Source organism: Diospyros lotus, chromosome 12, assembly GCF_014633365.1.
Source record: "Diospyros lotus cultivar Yz01 chromosome 12, ASM1463336v1, whole genome shotgun sequence".
In the NCBI taxonomy this organism is placed as follows: Eukaryota; Viridiplantae; Streptophyta; class Magnoliopsida; order Ericales; family Ebenaceae; genus Diospyros; species Diospyros lotus.
In genome coordinates, this window is record NC_068349.1 from 9,238,962 (window position 1) to 9,260,129 (window position 21,168).

General features: G+C 38.8%; 1 long non-coding RNA gene and 3 other non-coding genes across 4 annotated transcripts; all 4 read left to right on the forward strand.

Annotated features, from left to right (window-relative positions):
• The first annotated feature begins 5,580 nt into the window (after positions 1-5,580).
• LOC127814046 (uncharacterized) lies at positions 5,581-6,814 on the forward strand. Its single transcript, XR_008026259.1, has 2 exons — positions 5,581-6,099; positions 6,229-6,814. It is a non-coding gene; the product is annotated as an uncharacterized LOC127814046 (long non-coding RNA).
• LOC127787736 (small nucleolar RNA U61) lies at positions 5,817-5,903 on the forward strand. The gene has a single exon (XR_008020201.1). It is a non-coding gene; the product is annotated as a small nucleolar RNA U61 (small nucleolar RNA).
• Positions 6,027-6,110, forward strand: LOC127787739 (small nucleolar RNA snoR14). The gene has a single exon (XR_008020204.1). It is a non-coding gene; the product is annotated as a small nucleolar RNA snoR14 (small nucleolar RNA).
• Positions 6,227-6,319, forward strand: LOC127787733 (small nucleolar RNA Z101). The gene has a single exon (XR_008020198.1). It is a non-coding gene; the product is annotated as a small nucleolar RNA Z101 (small nucleolar RNA).
• Positions 6,815-21,168: the final 14,354 nt, after the last annotated feature.

A 21,168-nucleotide genomic window follows, 5' to 3' on the forward strand; every position in this document is an offset into this window, starting at 1 on the left:
CATTTTATAATGAATAAGCTTGTTAGACCAAAGGTTCTCTCTTACACGTGCATGTGTAAGAGGGTGCAAATCACTGGCCTAACAGACCAAACTTGTGCGTGACCTGCATACACATATGCAACACCGAAATGAGCACTCGGGACCAAGCTACATTTTGCAATTTCTCTTTTCATTTTTATCCAGAATTCAAAAAGCTTGTAATTGTTGCATGAAATTAATGGGGAAAGTTGTTACAGATTAAAACATTAAGGGCAATGAATGTCATTAACACTTGATTTAATCTAGTAACTATCAAGGACAATGAATGCTTAATTTAAGTGCCATTAACTGATAGCTGGCTGCACTCTCACCCTACAATTAAAACACAAAATAAAATACAATAAAAAATTATATATATATTTTTATTTATGTGAGAGGTTTATACTCGTCAGTGTACGAGTGCAGTTGTAGTCCAAATTTAAATTTATATTTTCTGGATGAGTTCAGGTCGTCTACTGAAAGATTTATTTATGGCAAAAGAAGAAGAATGTCACACACACACACGCGCATTTAGATGGATTGATAACAAGAATTTTTTTATGATTTTTTTAGATAACAGATACTTGAACATAAAGTAAGATAGAAGTTGAAATAAATGCTCAAGGTGAGGATATAAAATTGGATAGCACTAGAGTTAAGACAATTTCAGCACCAACCCGTTAATTCCCAAATTTTAACAGATAAGGTTAGTAACATTAATTTAATTTCAAATATGAGAGTTTGTTACTAAATGCAATTAGAGATGATGATAGTTCTAGTTTAAGCAATCCCCATACATGATATGCGGGATCTATTTTAAGCAACTACCATAAATCCAATTACAATTAATATACAAAACAACTAAATTAATCATCCGGGTTTGGGTATGATAGCGTTTCCAATTCTAGTAACTCTCATGCGTGACATGAAAGCTCTAAGTTAGGCTTACGCTCCAATCCGAACCTAGTGATTTTCTAATAATTAAAACACACTCATACTGAAATTTAAATTAATGTTACTCATTTAAAGCGTAGCTTTCTTTGGGAATCATTGGCGTTGGACACTGTCCTTGCCTTAACTCAAGATTAGATTTAGTTACTCATTTCCATTTAAAAGTTAATTAACAAGAATTTAAATGGCGTAATTTAAATAACAGAATTTAAATGACAAGAATTAAAATAGCAGAAACTAACTGGCCATTTAGGCGGTGGATAATTAAAAGACAAGAATTAAAATTGCAGAAATTTAAAGACAAAAATTAACCGGCCATTTAGGCGGTGGATAATAAAGTAACAATAAATGATATAAGAATTTAAAAGAAGAAAGGAAAGAAATAAGATTACAAGAGAAAACAAGAGAGAGAATAAGAGCAATTCTCTAAGAAAAACTTTAAGAACAAAACTAAACTTTGATTCAAGTAATAACCACATTCTCACAAATGCACCAAAGTGGGCTATTTATAGCCTACGAGATGCAATACAAGCCACACAATTATTCAACTAAACATAATTATATCTAATGAGCACTCACAAAACATTTACCTAACTAGTGGAAGAAAATTAGGTAAAAGACAAAAAATTCAAAAGACTTTAGGTGGTGGACTTCTCATAAGAATACAAAAGAATTTAGGTGGTAAAACATTTATAAAAATACAAAACAAAGAAAAGTCTTCTACAAATTGGGCTTTGTTGGGCCTTTGATTGGTCTTGGGCCTTTGGTTGGTCTTGGACCTTTGATTGGTCTTGGGCCTTTGGTTGATCTTGGACCTTTGATTGGTCTTGAGCCTTTCTTATGTTGGATTCTATTTGATAGTTGGGCCAAGTGCACTTGAAACATCCTCTAGATTCCATAGTTTGTCCATGAATTTGAGCAACAATAATAGGTAATCCAACGTCTTCGATTTATGCCCATAATTAATTGTATAAGTCAGCTTTCTTGCTTCATCCTGTAATAATATGTAAAGTAAATAATTATTTATTTTAAGCATAATTATAAAGTCAAAATGGGGATATAATTCATTAAGATTTAGGAAATATTAACCCCTTATCAATAGCCTTCTCCCATAAATAAGGTCTTTCATTTTCTTAGAAACATAGAGTTTCTCCTGCACGAAAATTACATCTTTTCAAAGCATTCTAACATACATAGATATCCTGATAGTGTTCTACCATTGTTCAAATTCCCTAGAAGGTTTTGAAGTTTATGTACTAATTTCAAAATCTGTATACTGTTGTATCTTAAGAGACAGATGCTTAGACAACTTCTAGTACTCTCAATGAAGAGGTGAATTTGTTTTAAAGATACTGTATATCACATAGGTCTCGGTTCTCTATCCCTACACTACTTCTGTTCAATTTTATATATTGTTATACTGTTACTTTTATTTATACTTTTCTAATAGCATTCACTCTCTCAATTTGACCATTTGATTAAGGAAGGAAACTAGTGAAGTGTAGCTTCAAGCACCAAGGAGCTTAAATAGCTTGGTCTATAGTTGTCTAGCAGATCGAGGATTTTGATCACTAATAATTGTCTGTTAAGTGTCCTTTCATCTTTTTCACCTAAACACTATTATATGGCTGTCACATAGACCGTTGTTCATCTCTATTAGAGATGAATAGCATTACTCTAAAAAAATAGTTAGACTACATCTTCAACATTACAGTTCGATGGCACTTGGAATCGTGTTTCAAGCATGGGTCCACCACAATGAGTATGACTCCATGTCTTTCCTCCTTAGGTAACTCCAAGATGAAATCTAGGGAGACACTCCTCTAGGATTGTTCTGAGATAGGTTGAGGCTCTAGCGGTCCCTAGGGGAACTGGTGCTTTGGCTTGTTTTGTTGGCACACTAGCCATGTTTGAATTCTTCATATTTGAATGATGCACCTTCAAATTCAAACCCTATTCTGAATAAATTTTATTTTTCTCCTCTTCTAGTGAAGTTGTCTATTCTTGCTCTCTCTTTTTCTCTGTTCTCTTTCTTTCAATCTTTAAATTTGACTATTGAAAATATCAAATCATGATTGTATATGTATAAGCATGTATATGTATATATGTATGCATGTCCCATGTGTATGTATATATGTGTAAATGCATGCATATGTATTTATGAATGTATATTTGTGTGTGCATGTTTGTGTATATGTGTGTAAATGCGTGCATATGTATTTATGAATTTATATGTGTGTATACTTATGTATATGTCTATGTATGTGTGGTGAAAGCATAAAAATATCTTTATATTTTATCCAAAAAGTAGTGTAGCATCTTGATGTTTCAAAATGTCTCATTAGACATCTATATTCTAAAAAAATAAAACTACTAAATATCTTAACAAAATAAGTAAAATCATATGCTTGTGAGCACATTTAGCAAGTCATTTGTTTCGAGTGAAAGCATAAAAACCCCATATACTTTACTAAAAAAGTTGTGTGACACTACGAACTTTCAAAATGCCCTATTAAACGTCTATACTTTAAAAAGTGAAACTATTAAATATCTTTTGATTTGTTATTAAATAATTAAATTTGTAATTAAAATAGAAAAAACTAATGTTACATTTAGTTTTAGAAAATATTTTCTTTTTGGCAAAATATAAGGGTGTTTTTATGCGTCTATTCTTTTATTATTCTTTTTCTAATTTTATATTCTTTACTTGTACCAAGACATCAAAACCTGTAGAACCATTATGTTATTGTCATTGAGCCATTCTCATCGTCAAGTCATTCCCATTGAGTTGTTTGATTCTCATCATCATATAGGGGTATTTTTATGCCTTGCGAACCACGCTAATTAGTGTATGTTCTTATTTGCTTTACCGAGGTGTTTAATATTTCTTTTTGGAGTAGAAGTGTTTAATGGGACGTTTTAAAAATTTGAAATGCCATATAACCCGTGTGCATATTTGTCTTTGTATGTATATGGATATATATGTGTGCATTGTGGATGTATATATTTATGTGTACATGGCCAAACCTATATTTTTATCTCTACACTTTTACATTTTTTTGGTGTAGTCATTTGAACTTTTTTTTGTTTGATTATATGATTATACCTGTATTTTCAAGTTAGTTTAATTCATATACTTTGACTATTTTTCATATGACAATTCAAACTTTTCATTGTTTCGATTATATCTCTAAATCTGCATTTTCGATTCGATTTAATTCCTATACTTTGACGTGAACAAAGTGTGACGTGTATTTTGACACCTCACTTTATCTTTTTTTTTTTCACACATAAAAATATATAGGGTTCAATTGACTTGAAAATATAGTTCTAGAGATATAATCAAAACAATAAAAAGTTTGAATTACCACGTAAAAAAAAATTTAAATACAAGAATTAAATTGATTTAAAAATTAAATTCAAGTATATAATCGAAATAATAAAAAAATTTAAATAATTATACAAAAAAATGAGAGTACAAAGCAAAAATATGGATTTAACCATGTGTGCATAGGCGTATTTGTTTGCGCTCATGTGTATGTGTATACATGTACCTATATATGTATATATGTATATTGTGTATATATGTATTTATTTATAGATATACAAATATACAAATATGCTTTGATGAAAGAAAAAAATAAATTATATGTTTTCTGGCAGGAAAATAATATAGGGATCTTGAATTAGCAAATTGTTTTACATTATTTAGTGTAAAATATTTTCAATATAAAAATATTTTTTTTATCTTTTTTGTCTACCAAACACTATAAAATAAAAAATATTTTCCACCCAAACAAACAGAGCCTTAGCCTTGATGTTTTGACTGTCTTCCCCATTAGTCTAGATTTCACTTGAGCCCTATTAAATCGAATTGATAGGAATAAAGCAAAAATGGTTGTAATAGAAAATAAAAAATACAAAAAAAGATTTTATTTATATGACTCCCAGTTGTAACATAACATGGATTTTGTGAGCCTACCGAGTGGCTCACAAAAAAGTAGTAAAAAGACGATTTTATCCCGCCCACTTTATAAATTTACAAAGCAGGCCACTATTCCTCTGCTCTGCATGTCTCCCCTGCCATGGTCATCGTCTTGCCTCTTCGCCACGCCTCGTCTCCGTCGTCTCTCTGCCATCATCGTCTCGCCGACAGTCGATGCAGCGACTGTTGGCAAGGTAAGGCGGTGATGTCAGAGAGGCGAAGGACACGAGGCGAGGCAACGGACGTGAGGCGAGGCGGCAGCCATGGCAGGAGAGATGCGCAGAGCAGGGGGGAATTCATGGGAGGGGAAGGAAGAGGGCAGGGTGTGGGGGCAAAATCACCTTTTTCTCCCTTTCGGTAAATTAGAAGAGTTTTCTAACATTTTCTTGGATTTAGTATCATTTACTTTCATCTTTCATCACACGATATTGTTTATGATTATCTGGAAGCATTATTATTATTTTTTTAATTTTAAATTTGTTTTAATTCTTTATATTCAGTGTTTGGGTTATGGTTATCGTTACCTTATTTAAATTTATCTTAAAAAAAATTATTTTTTATTAAAAGCATACATAGTTATTTCTTTATTTATTTAATATTTTCCCAATTTATCTAGGGTTCTTGAACCTCGCCGCCATCGACGTTGTAGCTTCAATCTCTGCCTTTAGCCAATTAGGGTTTTCCTGCCTATAAATAGTTCGCTGCGTCTTGTCTCTCTTGTTCCATCTCCGCCTCTCTTATTCTTCCCTCAACTTCTCTACTCCCTTCTGTGTTCTTCGTATGTGAGTTTGGTTTTGAATTTGAACAGATCCCACAGATCTCTGTGTCGTCTTGTTCATATTGTTTTTCTCTGTTGATAAAAATGCTTTGACGAAAGTAATACCTGTGTACCAGAGACGGATGAGTTCGTCTGTGACGGCAACACAATCCTCTAAGAAGTTCTGAGCATTCTCGACTGTTTTTGTATCTTCGATTTGTTTTGCTTTTTTGTTATTTCTTTTGTTGTGGTTTGTGGCTTTTCCGCTCGCTGTTTGGGAGGTGAGATTTTGGAGATCGTGGGAGACGGGTAGAAGCGAAGTGACGATAGAAATTCAATTGTCTGTCAATCCACTGATGTTCAGTGATGTTATAGTGAATCCCGACAGGTTCTGATCGCTTCTCTTTCCCAAAAGATCTGATTTATCTTAAGCTGAAGTGGATCTAGATTTCAATAGGTAGCAGTGTTTTTCATTATGTCTACTAATTGTTTGTTTTTTTCTATTTTAAAATTTCAGTCGGCAAAGGATGAATCTCATTAACAAATGGGTAATTTGCGTCTGAATTGTTCTCATGATGCTAAATCACCTTGGAGAACTGATGCCTTCTGATATTGATTTATGGTTCTTTCTGAGAACGTGATTGTTTTGTGATTCAATTTATTCGCTTTCCCTTGTAGGTTTCGGATTTTGTGATAACTTGATCTGATGAGGATGAAACCACAATCCACTGTGGTGTGGTCAACACTCACAGATTCATGGGAACAACAATTCCCCTTTTCTGTTGTGTATTTGTCCATGGGTTCTCTGTCACGTTACTGCAATTTCAGTAAGCAATTGGGGGTGCTGAATCTCAAAATATTTCACATTAGTACACTTTCTGTCATCTCATCGTTCACGTAGGAGTAGAGCTCTCAGTGGGGGCATTGAATCACTATTTGAGCTAGTGTTAGTTCGGACACTTGAGAATGTTTCTATAGGACATGCTGGATGGTCGATGCTGCAGCCCACAAAGGACCGAGTGGCACTATTCATTTTCTATAATTGATTATTAGAATTGCTAATTGATCCAGAGGGTTTTTAATTTGAGGACGAATTTTTCCAATATTACCACGCACTTTGAAATTTTCAGGGCCAAGTAAGGATGGAAAGGTTTTGGAGTTGGTGGGTGCAACAAGATTAGCTAGTGTGGTTATATTTACACAATAATATTGATGTGTACCAAATAATATATAAGTACAAAACGAAAGTAATGAACGCAGTGAGAACAAATTAATAGACAAGAAAAGCCAGAAGGCATTTAGAACACTATTGCACAATGAGTTGGTGATGTTTTTGTATAAAACTATCAGAAAAGTTCGAAAAATGTAATTAATTTCAGTTGTATACAAATAGCTAGTATTTGAGAATGCTTTAAAACAACAAAATTTACATTAACAGAGGATAAAAAACTGAAATTTGAATAAGATATCAGTAACCTAATCGCAAAATGCAAGTGTCAGTGTGCATAAAAGAAATAAAAAATACAAGTATCAAATACCCATTGCAAAGACAATATTGCTTAGAAAATGGGGATGACTGGTAGATGTCTGGAGTAAGGCTCTCCCTAACCATGCTTTTTATTTTATTTTTGATTATATTATAAATAATTTATTATTTATTATTTATTTTTATCTCAAAAATTATATTTTCCCAACTACATTTCTTATTCTACATTTTATTTAATTTATTTATTAATAAATTTTAATTTTATTTATTTTACCTTATTTATATTTTTTATTATTATTATAAAATTTTAATTTTAATATTTATTTTAAAATTTAATAATAAATATTATTGTATCAAATACTTAAAATCACTAGTTAAATACATAAAATTAATAATTAAATATAAATATTTATAATTAATAATTAAATATATATAAATTGTATTAGTAACCCTTAAAAATGTTGTTGCAATTGTTCACCTATTTATTGTTACATCTAATCACCTTATGTTGCTGTCTCTTTGTCTTCCTCGGTTGCGAGCCTCTTTTAATCATTGTGTCTAATTGTCTGGACCTTTTGTCTTCAAGGGTAACGATTGCGGCCATGACCATTATGGGAGAGGTGGCTATTGAGATGTAGCGAGAGTTATTTGCACCAGTTAGATCATCAAATCCAATGAGGTATGACGAGTAACTATTAAGAATTTTTTTTTTTAAAAAGTCCGACAAGCTTATCGAACAGATTATCAATAAGGGCTAAAAGGATGATTTTACCTCACGCTTTGTTCTCTCACTTCCCTTCTCATGGATTGCCCCACACTTGCTCTGTGCGTCTTCCCTACCATGATCGTTATCTCACCTCGCCACCACACCTCGTCTTCGTCACCTCTCTGCTATCGTCGCCTTGCCTCATAGAACAGAGGTAGGAGCAGTGACCTATTTTACAAATTTACAAAGCGAGTGGGGTAAAATCGTCTTTTTCCCTCCTTTGTGTGAGGGGATCTATAAATCCTTCGAACCCTGTAGAACGACTCCCACTATATCAATTTGATGATTGTGAACAATGTTGCAGTTTTAAGTTTTTAAATTACTTCCCTAAAATTTGGCTTGGCAACGAAAATGACTACTAGTTAGAGATAGTCTAAGTAACTTAAGGTCAACTAAAGTATTTCATATTCAATAACTACCCAATGACTTGGATACAAGCTTTTTCCGGGGCAAATTTGACATCGTTATGGTTTTATTTTTTATATTTTTGAATAAATTTCAAACACCTTTTAGTTATGAATCCCTCCGTACTTTCAATTATTTTCATATATACCCTTTCTTTGAAATCTCACTAGTCAAATTTCATCGTGGAAGAATAATTTCCATCATCTATCTGATTCATGTATAATATCATATCATGAATAATTGATACAAACTTCTTACTATTAGTATTGATAATATATCTTTGAAAAAATATTTAAAAAGTACCAAATTTAGATATTTGTACTCGAAATAATAAGGAACTACCACATATATGTTTGGAATAGATTTTATTTTGGGAGAATTAAAAATGCACTATTCCTATCAAAAGTTTTATATTCTTGTCTCCTCTCTCTCTCTTAACGCATTTCTTTAAATAAAGAGTTCATATTTTTAGATGGTAAATATTTTTTAGGAAATGAATGAATCAAATTTATGTTCGAATTGAAATTAAAATTTATTTTAAGAATGAATATTATTTATTTTTAATATATTTAATTTTTTTTTTAGGCCAAAACGAATCGCTGGCTATTAACTCGTCTGCTAATACTACTACCACTTGCTCTTCTAAAATGAAGTGGTTTATCCTTTCTTCTTCTTCTTCCCAAATTGTGACACCATTGCCCAACTGAACCTCAATTAAGAGCAAAAAATCCTACCATCTTGGTCATTGCCCATCGCCTCTTCCCCACTAGTCGGTATCCCCAAAAGCCATAATCGGGCCAACTCCACACACAGCATTAGAAAACTAGCATTAAAACCCTTACCTAGGCTATACTATCTGTGACAAAGAACTCCTCCTTGTTGAAGAAGAAAGGTACCTTACTACTTGCATCATTCTTCTCCAAACAACCCAACAAATCACCAAAAACAACCGTTCAAAAGGAGGATGAAGAAGAGTTGCCTCCGACTGGTGAACAAAAATACTCTTTTTCTTCTTCACCATTCAATCTTCTGTGCACGGAAAGCCTCTTTGCACAACACAGTGACGTATTGAAATACACCGAAATACAATTAACTTTTTATAATGAATGTGTAAAATTAAAATGTACCCTAAAATATTACTAGGAAATTAATTAAACTATAAAAAGTATATCCTTTTATTAGTAATCTTATTTATAGCGTTGTTGGGTTGCAATTAATTGTTTCAAGCTTAAGGAGACTTTGATACATTAAAGTTTTAATGAGATATAAATTAGACTATTTGATGATAATCAAATTTTATAAGTCTTATCATAATTATATTTGAGAGATAGATAGATAACGAATATTTGCCAATCCTATTAGTGTTAGCATTCTATCATAGGAGAGTTCTAATGGATCATTGTAAATTCATGGTCACGCTAACATTCATTCTAAATAGATGAAGGATCAATCGAGCTTTTGAGAAAGGTAAATGAGATAAAGCGAGTTTGATTATATAAAAATATTTTTTTTTAGTAATTTTGTCCTTTGACCCTTTCTATGTCAAACAATAAGGGCATCGCAATGGGCAGAAAAAGATCTAAATGGGCTAGGAAGAATTGAGGTGGTTGGCGGCCTCAAATGTGATTTTTTATGTTCGTTCTGTTTTGTAAGATTTTTTGACGTAGATTTGTAACGCCCCGTAAATGTCAATTTAATTTAATTTTGAGGTAATTTAAATTAAAAAAAATATTAAAATAATTTATTATGATTTAATAAAATTTACTTATGTGATTTTAAGGAAATAAGAAATTAAAATAATTAATTAATTTGTATTAAGAATTTCTAGAATTATAGAAAAATTAAAAGAAATTCAATAATGGGATTTTCAGAAATTTCGGGAGTTAATGTAATTAATTAAGTGGGCGTTAGTGCAATTAATGGAAAGTTTCAAGTGCTGGCGTGTATTGCAGAAAAGGGCTCAAAATCACAATAAATATAACATAATGCATATATAGGTTGAAGATGCATGCGAGTGCGAGCGGTCGCGCGCGAGGCGGCCAGGCGGTGGACGCGGCTTAGAATCCGCGGGCAGGCGCGCGAGGGGGGGATTTTTGGCTGATTTAATTCAGCCTCTAGACGTCGAAACGACGTCGTTTCGGTGAGGCGGTGGCCTCCCAGTGGCTGGCCCGCGCGCTGCCACGTGGCCGCGTCTCCTCCGCTTATTTTTGGCCGCATTTAAGCCCGATTTCGAGCGTGATTTTGAGCATAGAAACAATAGCAATTTCAGAGAAAAACCAGCGCGCGCACGGGAGAAATTTGTGAGATTTTGGGGCTGAAAAATTTGGATTAAATTGCGTTTAACTCCAGATTTAATTATCCAGGTATGTAGAGCAGCTAGTAATTAATATTCTGTACGGTCAGAATTTCGTTTTGCGTCCAATTTTATTAATTTTGGCAAATAATTGGGATATTGCAGTTTGTATAATTTTTACTGCTTTTGGACCCAACAAGCCCAAGGATATCTCTGTTAAGGCAAGTTCTTCTTACCTATCTCGTCGTTTCTTTCGTTGGCGATTTATTGGGCCTCCCTTCGTTTGTTTCGGCCATTAATTAATTATGAAGTTTTTAAACGGTTAGTTTAAGATCTAATTTATTAAATGGATCTCGTGGGTTTTATTCGTTGGTTGCCTACAGGGGTTTGTGCCACCCCCTGCCTGTTGGGAATGATGCCATACTCACCCGGGGCTAGGTTCTTAGCGGTTCGGGTATTAATTGGATTTTTGGTTATTTTCTGGCTGGAGCGGTTGTGCAGTGGGGGCTAGGATCGACGGTTCGGTGACGGAATGACTGTCATACGGACTACCTTAGGCCGCCGGCGAGTCTCTCCTACCCACTGACCGTTGACCGGTGCCAGGCACTGCTAACTTGCTTAGCCGTTATGTGATTATAGCATGCCTGCTTATATTTTATTCTCGTTGCATGGCTTGATGTGCACATGGGTACGGGCTGCATGTTGGGATTAACATGATTTGGTTATGCTTGGTCACGGGCATTTTAGCTTGATTATGATGCATCCAGCACGGGCATATGCATCGTGTGTGGCTTACTATATGGGTGGAGCATGGCCTGATGCTTGGATGTATGGGCGCCTGGTATCACGTTGATGCTCACTACGCCATTGCATTTTATGTGCATTGCATGGCTACTGATAGTATTTAGTTCTCGGACGGGAGTACCGTTCCGAGGGAGCCTATGGCTCGGTTGTCGGGAGTACTGACGTGGATACGGGTGACGGGAGTACCGCCCCGGGACAGTGCGCACAAGTTTGTTGAGGATATTGTTGCCTTTCAAGGCAACAGCAGGTTGGTATGGGACTTGAGTGCCAGGTGTCTTGTGTGGGCCCGAAGGACCGGTATGTGCTCTTACTATACTGCACTGTTGTGTTGTAGCGTCTCATGACTTGTGTGTACTTGTGGGGCTGTGTTTGGGATGGTTTCTTCTTTTATTTATAGCCTTTCATTTCTTATAAACTTGCTGAGTCTTGCGACTCACCTTGCTTTTTATCATTCCAGGTAAGGGTAAAGCAAAGGCCGAGGGCGAGGATCGTTCCACTTAGCAGCCGGGCGCGTTGGTAAGGTGTACAGTTAGCTGCCCCCGTCATCTCTGATGTTTTGCTAGAGTCGTTGTCTTTTATTTTTGACTGTGCCAGGTTGTCATTTGTACCTCCTATTGTGGGCACAGGGTCTGTATGTATTTTTATATACTCCATGATCGCTGTATCAACGGGGTACCTGCGGACATGCATGTATATCATTTTGCTTCCGCTGTGGCATTTCTTTTATGAATGCATGTCAGGGCATTTTGTCTTGTATTTGCTTATCTTCCCTTACGTAAGCGCTTTCATTTGGATAGACCGAGTGGTTGGGATATCCGGACGGGGGTGCTTACAATGTTGGTATCAGAGCGTCATTAAGTCAATTTGGGGGACAAGTAACTGTACACCAAGGCTGTTAGGTAGAGATAGAGTGTTAGGACGTGTCTGTTATTACGAAATGCGTTCTAATTAATTCTGGTTGTATAGGTATCATGGACGCACGACGTGGGCGAGGTCGTGGTAGACTGTCGGCACGAGGTAGAGGACACCTTGTCCCTACTCCGGAGGTTCAGGCTACAGGTGCGGGAGAGCAGAGACAGCCAGGGCCACCAGATATGCAGGAGACATTAGCGGGTATTTTACAAGCTGTAGATGTACTGGCAGCATCTCAGTTGCGACAGGAGCGCAGACATGATGATAGGACCGCTACGGCCCAGGCGTCGCATTCAGGTACGTCGGGAGTAGGGGACGGTTCAGGTGCTACAGTGCTTAGAGATTTTATGGCCCTGCGACCACCAGAGTTTAGTGGAGGCGCTGATGCAACGGTGGCTGAGGATTGGTTACTAGCGGTGGAGAAGCATTTGAGATCCATAGACTGTGCAGAGGCCCACAGAGTTCGGCTGGGGACTTTTTTGTTACGAGGTGACGCCGAGCGGTGGTGGGAGACCACCAGACAGAGATATGGCGATGGAGGTCCGTCATGGGCACAGTTCGTCGAGGCGTTCAATGAGACCTATGTACCAGCTTGGATCAGAGAGCAGAAGGTGTTTGAGTTCATTGAATTACAGCAGGGCAGTAAGACAGTTACGCAGTATGAGACCGAGTTCGTGGCATTATCTCGTTATGCTCCTGAGTTAGTGACCCCTGAGTCACGTCGAGTTAGCAAGTTTCAGAGGGGGTTACGACCAGAGATCCGTCATGCCATGGCTGGTATTGAGGCCCCTGACTTCCCTACGGCTGTTCAGCGAGCCCACGCGGTGGAGAGGGATCGATTGGAGGCCCGAGCAGAGCAGTTAGTCTTGAAGGGTGCAGGGAGCAGCAGTAAGAAGAGGAAGTGGGATGCAGGCAGCCAGAGTTCGGGGTTTCCACAGTGCCGGCAGTGCTGGCAGAGACACCAGGGGCAGTGTCGGGAGATACGTCGAGATGTATGTTATCGCTGTGGTCAGCCGGGGCATTTGAAGAGAGACTGTCCACAGGTGCCTAGACCGACTACACCCGCCCCACCAGCCCCACCAGCTACACCGGCCACAGGGCAGGAGATTATTTGTTTTCGCTGTGGACAGAGGGGCTACCGAGCGAACAGGTGCACCCAGCCAGCACATAGTGGAGGGCCACAGACTGGAGGTGTGGGGCCCAGACCAGCTCAGAGACAGTCTGCACCTAGGGCACAGGGTTCAGGAGGGCCATTACCTCTTCCAGCGGCACAGCGCCCGGGACCTACAAAGAGAGTTCAGATGCAGGGACAGGCATTTGCAGTGTCAGCGGCCGAGGCAGCTGAGAGCAGTGATATAGTGCAAGGTATACTTTCTCTCTATGGCCATGACGTACGTGCCCTATTTGATACAGGTTCCACCCACTCTTTTATAGCACCCCATTTGTTGCATAAGATCTCAATCCCGTGTAACCCCTTACCATATGATTTATCTATTTCGACACTGGGAGGGACGGTGTTGTTGGGGAGTGAGATGGTCAGGGATTGCGAGATAGGGATTTACGACCAGGTATTTGTGGGGGATCTTGTTGTTTTGGCGATCCAGAATTTTGACTTACTGTTGGGTATGGATTGGCTCTCTCGGCACTATGCTCGGGTTGATTGTCGTCGGAAGGTAATTTCATTTAAGCATCCGAGGAGACCAGTTGTTACATACCGGGGTGTGAAACCAGTGGTGACTACGCCGATGATATCGGTTATGCACGCCGAGAGACTTATTCGACGTGGGTGTGAAGCCTACTTTGCATTTGTGACCATGATAGCGGGGGAGAAGAAGGAGTTGGCTGCCTATCCTGTGGTGCGAGACTTTCCAGATGTGTTCCCAGATGAGTTGCCGGGACTACTACCGCACCGAGAGATTGATTTTGCGGTCGATCTGATGCCAGGTACGCAGCCTATTTCCAAGACTCCTTACCGTATGGCTGCCAATGAACTGAAAGAACTCAAGGTGCAATTGCAAGATCTTTTGGAGAAAGGTTTTATTCGGCCGAGCACATCGCCATGGGGGGCCCCAGTATTATTTGTGCGCAAGAAGGATGGGTCTATGCAACTTTGTATAGATTATCGACAGCTTAATCAGGTAACAATCAAGAATAAGTATCCCCTACCCCGTGTGGATGATTTACTGGATCAGTTGCGTGGTGCATCGATGTTTTCCAAGATAGATTTGCGGTCAGGTTATCATCAGGTGCGAGTCAGAGATGAGGATATTGCAAAGACCGCATTTCGTACACGTTACGGCCATTATGAGTTTGTGGTTATGCCATTTGGGCTGACCAATGCACCTGCAGTGTTCATGGATCTGATGAATAGGGTATTCAAGGAACATTTGGATTCTTTTGTCATAGTTTTCATTGACGACATCCTAATTTACTCACCGAGCCCTGAGACACACGAGGCGCATCTGAGCGTGGTTCTGCAGAAGCTTAGAGATGAGCAGTTATATGCCAAGTTTTCGAAATGTGAGTTTTGGCAGACCCGAGTGGTATTCTTGGGACACGTGGTCTCAGGAGAGGGTATCTCAGTAGACCCAGAGAAGACTAGAGCCGTGATGGATTGGCCGAGACCGATGACAGTGACAGAGATTCGGAGTTTTCTTGGCCTTGCCGGATATTATCGACGGTTCATAGAGGGTTTTGCACGGCTTGCATCTCCCCTAACGAAGCTGACAAGGAAGGGCGCCAGATTTATTTGGGATGAGTCTTGCGAGAGATCATTCTAGGAGTTGAAGCGGCGGTTGACTTCGGCGCCAGTACTAACGATACCCAGGAGTGGTGAGTTATTTACTGTTTACAGTGATGCCTCGTATGCAGGGTTGGGATGTGTTTTGATGCAGGACGGCCGAGTGAATGCTTATGCATCCAGACAGTTGAAGAGGCACGGAGAGAATTATCCCACGCATGATCTGGAGTTGGCGGCTGTCGTGTTTGCCTTGAAGATTTGGAGGCATTATCTTTATGGTGAGAGAGTCCAGATATATACAGATCACAAGAGTCTTAAGTATTTATTTTCTCAAAAGGAACTTAATATGAGACAACGACGTTGGTTGGAGCTGCTTAAGGACTATGATTGCGAGATCCTCTATCACCCAGGTAAAGCCAATGTGGTAGCAGATACACTGAGTCGCCGTGGAGCATCAGTTGCAGCTATGATGGTGCAGGAGTAGTTCTTATTGGAGCAGATGAGCGATCTTACTATCTCTGTGGCACCAGATAATCCTACACTCTATTGTGCTGCCATGAGTATCCATTCAGATCTAGAAGGTCAGATTCGCGATCGACAACGACAGGATGTGGAGCTTGGCGAGATTATGGCTGATATGGAAAGATTTGGCCCATTGGGGTACAGCCAGAGGGATGATGGTTTGCTATTATTCCATGGGCGGATTTGTGTGCCGAGTGACGGTGATATCAGGCAGAGAATCCTAGAGGAAGCTCATCGTTCTCCCTATACTATCCATCCTAGAGCGACGAAGATGTATCAGGGCTTACGGCGTCAGTATTGGTGGAGCGGCATGAAGAGGAGCGTAGCAGAATTTGTATCGCGATGTTTAGTGTGCCAGCAGGTTAAGGCTGAGCACCAGAGGCCCGCAGGATTGTTACGACCTTTATCTGTGCCAGAGTGGAAGTGGGAACGCATAGCTATGGATTCTGTCTCAGGATTGCCACGATCCAGCCGGGGGTATGATTCGATATGGGTGATTATCGATCGGTTGACTAAATCAGCACACTTCCTACCTGTCAAGAAGACCTATCCTATTCATCGACTGGCCAAGCTATACATTGATGAGGTGGTGAGACTGCACGGAGTCCCAGCTAGTATTGTGTCAGACAGGGATCCTCGGTTTACCTCACGATTTTGGGAGGCGTTGCAGAGTGCTATGGGGACTCAGCTGACTTTCAGTACAGCCTTCCATCCTCAGACTGACGGGCAGTCGGAGCGGACCATTCGGACTTTGGAGGATATGCTCCGCGCCTGTGTACTGGATTTTCATGGGAGCTGGGATGACCATTTGTCGTTTGTGGAGTTTGCTTACAATAATAGCTTCCAGGCCAGCATTGGGATGGCACCATTTGAGGCATTATATGGGCGGCCGTGTAGGTCACCGCTTTGCTGGACCGAGACTGGGGAGCGAGCGTTACTTGGACCGGAGTTGGTGGAGCAGACGTCAGAAAAGATCCAGTTGATTCGGGCTAGGATGAAGGCAGCTCAGGACCGTCAGAAGAGTTATGCTGATAGACGACGCCGAGATTTGGAGTTTGATGTGGGTGATCATGTTTTCCTTCGAGTTATGCCGATGAGGGGTGTTCGACGCTTCGGAGTATTTGGCAAGTTGAGTCCTCGCTATGTGGGACCGTTCGAGATATTGGAGCGAGTCGGATCGTTGGCATACCGGTTAGCTTTACCCCATCAGTTAGCCCATGTACATGATGTCTTTCATGTTTCTATGCTCCGCAAGTACGTGGCAGATCCCGGGCATGTCATTGATTATCATCCGCTCGTGGTGCAAGAGGACGCGTCGTACATCGAGTTGCCTACCAGTATCGTGGATCGGAAAGAAAAAGTGCTTCGTAGCCGCACGATTCCCTATGTGAAAGTCCAGTGGCAGCGACATACCCCTGAGGAGGCTACTTGGGAGCTAGAGGAGGACATGAGGCGACTTCATCCTCAGTTGTTTGCCTAGCCAGGTACGAATTTCGGGGACGAAATTCTTTTAAGGGGGGAGGATTTGTAACGCCCCGTAAATGCCAATTTAATTTAATTTTGGGGTAATTTAAATTAAAAGAAATATTAAAATAATTTGTTGTGATTTAATAAAATTTACTTATGTGATTTTAAGGAAATAAGAAATTAAAATAATTAATTAATTTGTATTAGGAATTTCTGGAATTATAGGAAAATTAAAAGAAATTCAATAATGGGATTTTCAGAAATTTCGGGAGTTAATGTAATTAATTAAGTGGGCGTTAGTGCAATTAATGGAAAGTTTCGGGTGCTGGCGTGTATTGCAGAAAAGGGCTCAAAATCACAATAAATATAACATAATGCATATATAGGTTGAAGATGCATGCGAGCGCGAGCGGTCGCGCGCGAGGCGGCCAGGCGGTGGACACGGCTTTGAATCCGCGGGCAGGCGCGCGAGGGGGGGATTTTTGGCTGATTTAATTCAGCCTCTAGACGTCGAAACGACGTCGTTTCGGTGAGGCGGTGGCCTCCCAGTGGCTGGCCCGCGCGCTGCCACGTGGCCGCGTCTCCTCCGCTTATTTTTTGCCGCATTTAAGCCCGATTTCGGGCGTGATTTTGAGCATAGAAACAGTAGCAATTTCAGAGAAAAACCAGCGCGCGCACGGGAGAAATTTGTGAGATTTTGGGGCTGAAAAATTTGGATTAAATTGCGTTTAACTCCAGATTTGATTATCCAGGTATGTAGAGCAGCTAGTAATTAATATTCTGTACGGTCAGAATTTCGTTTTGCGTCCAATTTTATTAATTTTGGCAAATAATTGGGATATTGCAGTTTGTATAATTTTTACTGCTTTTGGACCCAACAAGCCCAAGGATATCTCTGTTAAGGCAAGTTCTTCTTGTTGAGTTACATAGATCTTATCATATGCGCAGCGGAAATTAAAATTTAATTTGGAGGTATCCCGTTTTTCAGAAATTATGGTTTAATAAAACGAAGGCATAAACGAAAAATACCTCTTTGATGAAATCTTATTTCACCGTTAGATTTCCCGCCGTATAATCCTCCAAGTGTAGGATGCCGAGTCGGTCCACCCGAAATCACTTCTATTCAAGAATATCAAAGAGAGAAGATAAGTAGAAGAAATTTTTCACAAAAATTTCTAACTTACCTCTTGGATTCAAGAACACTTCTCCAAAATTCTCTCTACATTCAAGTGAATCAAGAAGACACTTATGAGAGAAAATAAGAGTTTGGAGCTATTTATAGTTCCAATTAAAAACTATTCTTCATTAAATGGATTGGGCTTCTCAAGCCCATTCCATTTAATGCAATTGGACCAAGCCCAATCCAATGGAATTTATTTGAATCCAATAGTGCCATTGGGCCAAGCCTAATGTACTAGCAAAAGGCCCAACCCAATCTATGATTAAATAATTACATTCATAATATAATTATTTAATTATTCTTATTTATCCAATAAATAAATGCACTATAATTAGTAATTATAAAATTACTAATTTATTTATTTTCTCTTTGAAAGTAATTTCTTTTTGGGTGGGACTTTCTGGGTCCACAAATAAATTGGCAACAAGAATAATCAACAATTAATTCTCGTAAATCATGAGTGACATCTAGCAATATATCATGATTACCCAATTTATTGTGAAGCGGGTATTGTGAACCTTTTACTACGTTATCATACAATACGGTCCTTCTATCATCCTATATCCCGACAAGATATGAGATCATGGTCAGTAGGTCGAATCTCTTAATCTTGTCATATGACCAAATCCAAAATCAATCTTGACAAATTATGACACAACCCGTATGGAACAAATTCCATCGTCATATTACCTCGGCCAAGGATTTATCGTCAAGTGATTACTGGATCGCATAGGATATCCTCCTCATAAATCTCGAGGTGATAGATTCCATGTCTAATGCACACATACCTCATGTATCACTGAATCAGGCACATAGATACGTATGATTATCCTTGATTAGAACAACCACATGATATCGTTGATATCCTAATCCACCAATACACAGATATCCATGTCATCTCAGGTCTAAGGACTAGTTGTAAAATCGCAGCTAACATTAAATCATTGACCCGTGAGAAATAACCCATGTGATTTAATGTTAACAGTCCCGTTCAGTGAACTCGTTCTTGTAACGAGCACCCACTTATCTTCCTTCTATAGCTCATACAGAATGGCACGAGACTCACCAACCTTATCTTTCAGTATCTCATACTGAAACAAGGAGGAAGACAATGTGCTGGCCTTTACGAGTTGCTATCATCCATGATAGGAATTCTATGGCCAGGAACATGTTTATAGTATAACAAATTGTGGATTATCCGTAACTCGTATTCTTAACACTTAAGAATGGTATCCACTTCTTATTATACTAATGGATATATGTTTTATAATTTAAACCATATTGCAATTTAAATAAAAACATAAACTTGCCATTTAAATAATATTTAAAGAATTACAAGATCGAGTCCCTTTGTGTCACTGGAACTGGTCTTTAGGGCTCATATCTAACAATCTCCCACTAGCACTAAGACCATTCAGTGTGGTATCTCATACCCCACCTATCTAGATGAAAATCTAGTTGCTTCTGGTTCATGGCCTTAGTCAGTGGATCTGCTGCATTCTGTGATGTATCTATTCTCTGCACATTGACATCTCCTCTACCAATGATCTCTCTAATGAGATGGAAGCGTCTTTCAATATGTTTGGACTTCTGGTGAGACCTCGGTTCCTTAGCTTGCGCTATGGCTCCATTGTTGTCGCAAAACAAGGGGACGGCAGACTTTATAGAAGGAACCACTCCAAGTTCTGTCACAAACTTTTTGACCCAGACTGCTTCCTTTGCAGCATCCGATGCTGCAATATACTCGGCTTCTGTTGTAGAATCGGCAGTCGTATCCTGTTTGGAACTCTTCCAACTGAATACTCCTCCGTTGCAGGTAAACACATATCCAGAGATAGACTTTCTATCATCAACATCTGATTGAAAATCAGAATCTGTGTAACCCTCCACTTTCAGTTCTCCTTCACCATAAGTAAGGATCAAATCCTTAGTTCTTTTCAAATATTTAAGGATATTCTTAACGGCAATCCAGTGTTGCTCACCTGGATTAGACTGATATCTGCTTGTAACACTTACAGCATGAGCAATATCAGGCCTAGTACATAGCATTGCATACATTAGGCTTCCTATTGCTGAAGCATAAGGAATCCTAGACATGCGTTCTCTCTCTTCTTGTGTCTTGGGGCACATATCACGAGAGAGGTGGATTCCATGTCTAAAGGGCAACAGTCCTCTTTTGGAATCTTCCATGTTGAACCTCTTCAACACTCTTTCTATGTACTTATTTTGGGAGAGTCCTATCAATCTCTTGGTTCTATCTCTATAGATCCGTATACCGAGAATATAGGCTGCTTCTCCCAAATCTTTCATGGAGAACTTACTTGACAACCAGACCTTTATTTTTGACAACAACCCTACATCATTCCCAATGAGTAAGATATCATCTACATATAAGACCAAAAATGCTATTGCACTCCCACTAGCCTTTTTATAAACACAGGGTTCATCAACGTTTTGTATGAAACCAAACGATTTGACTTCATCATCAAAACGAATGTTCCAACTTCTGGATGCTTGCTTAAGACCATAAATGGATCTCTTAAGCTTGCATACCTTCCCTGCGTTAACTTTAGGTGTGAAGCCTTCAGGTTGTTCCATATAGATTTCCTGATCTATATAACCATTTAAGAAGGCTGTTTTCACATCCATTTGCCAAATCTCATAGTCATAATGAGCAGCAATGGCTAGTAAAATTCTAATGGATTTAAGCATGACGACTGGAGAAAAGGTTTCTTCATAGTCAATCCCTTGTCTTTGTCGATAACCTTTTGCCACAAGTCTTGCTTTATAGGTCTCTACCTTTCCATCTGAACCTATCTTCTTCTTGAAGACCCATTTACATCCAATAGGTACTATACCTTCTGGTGGATCTACAAGAGTCC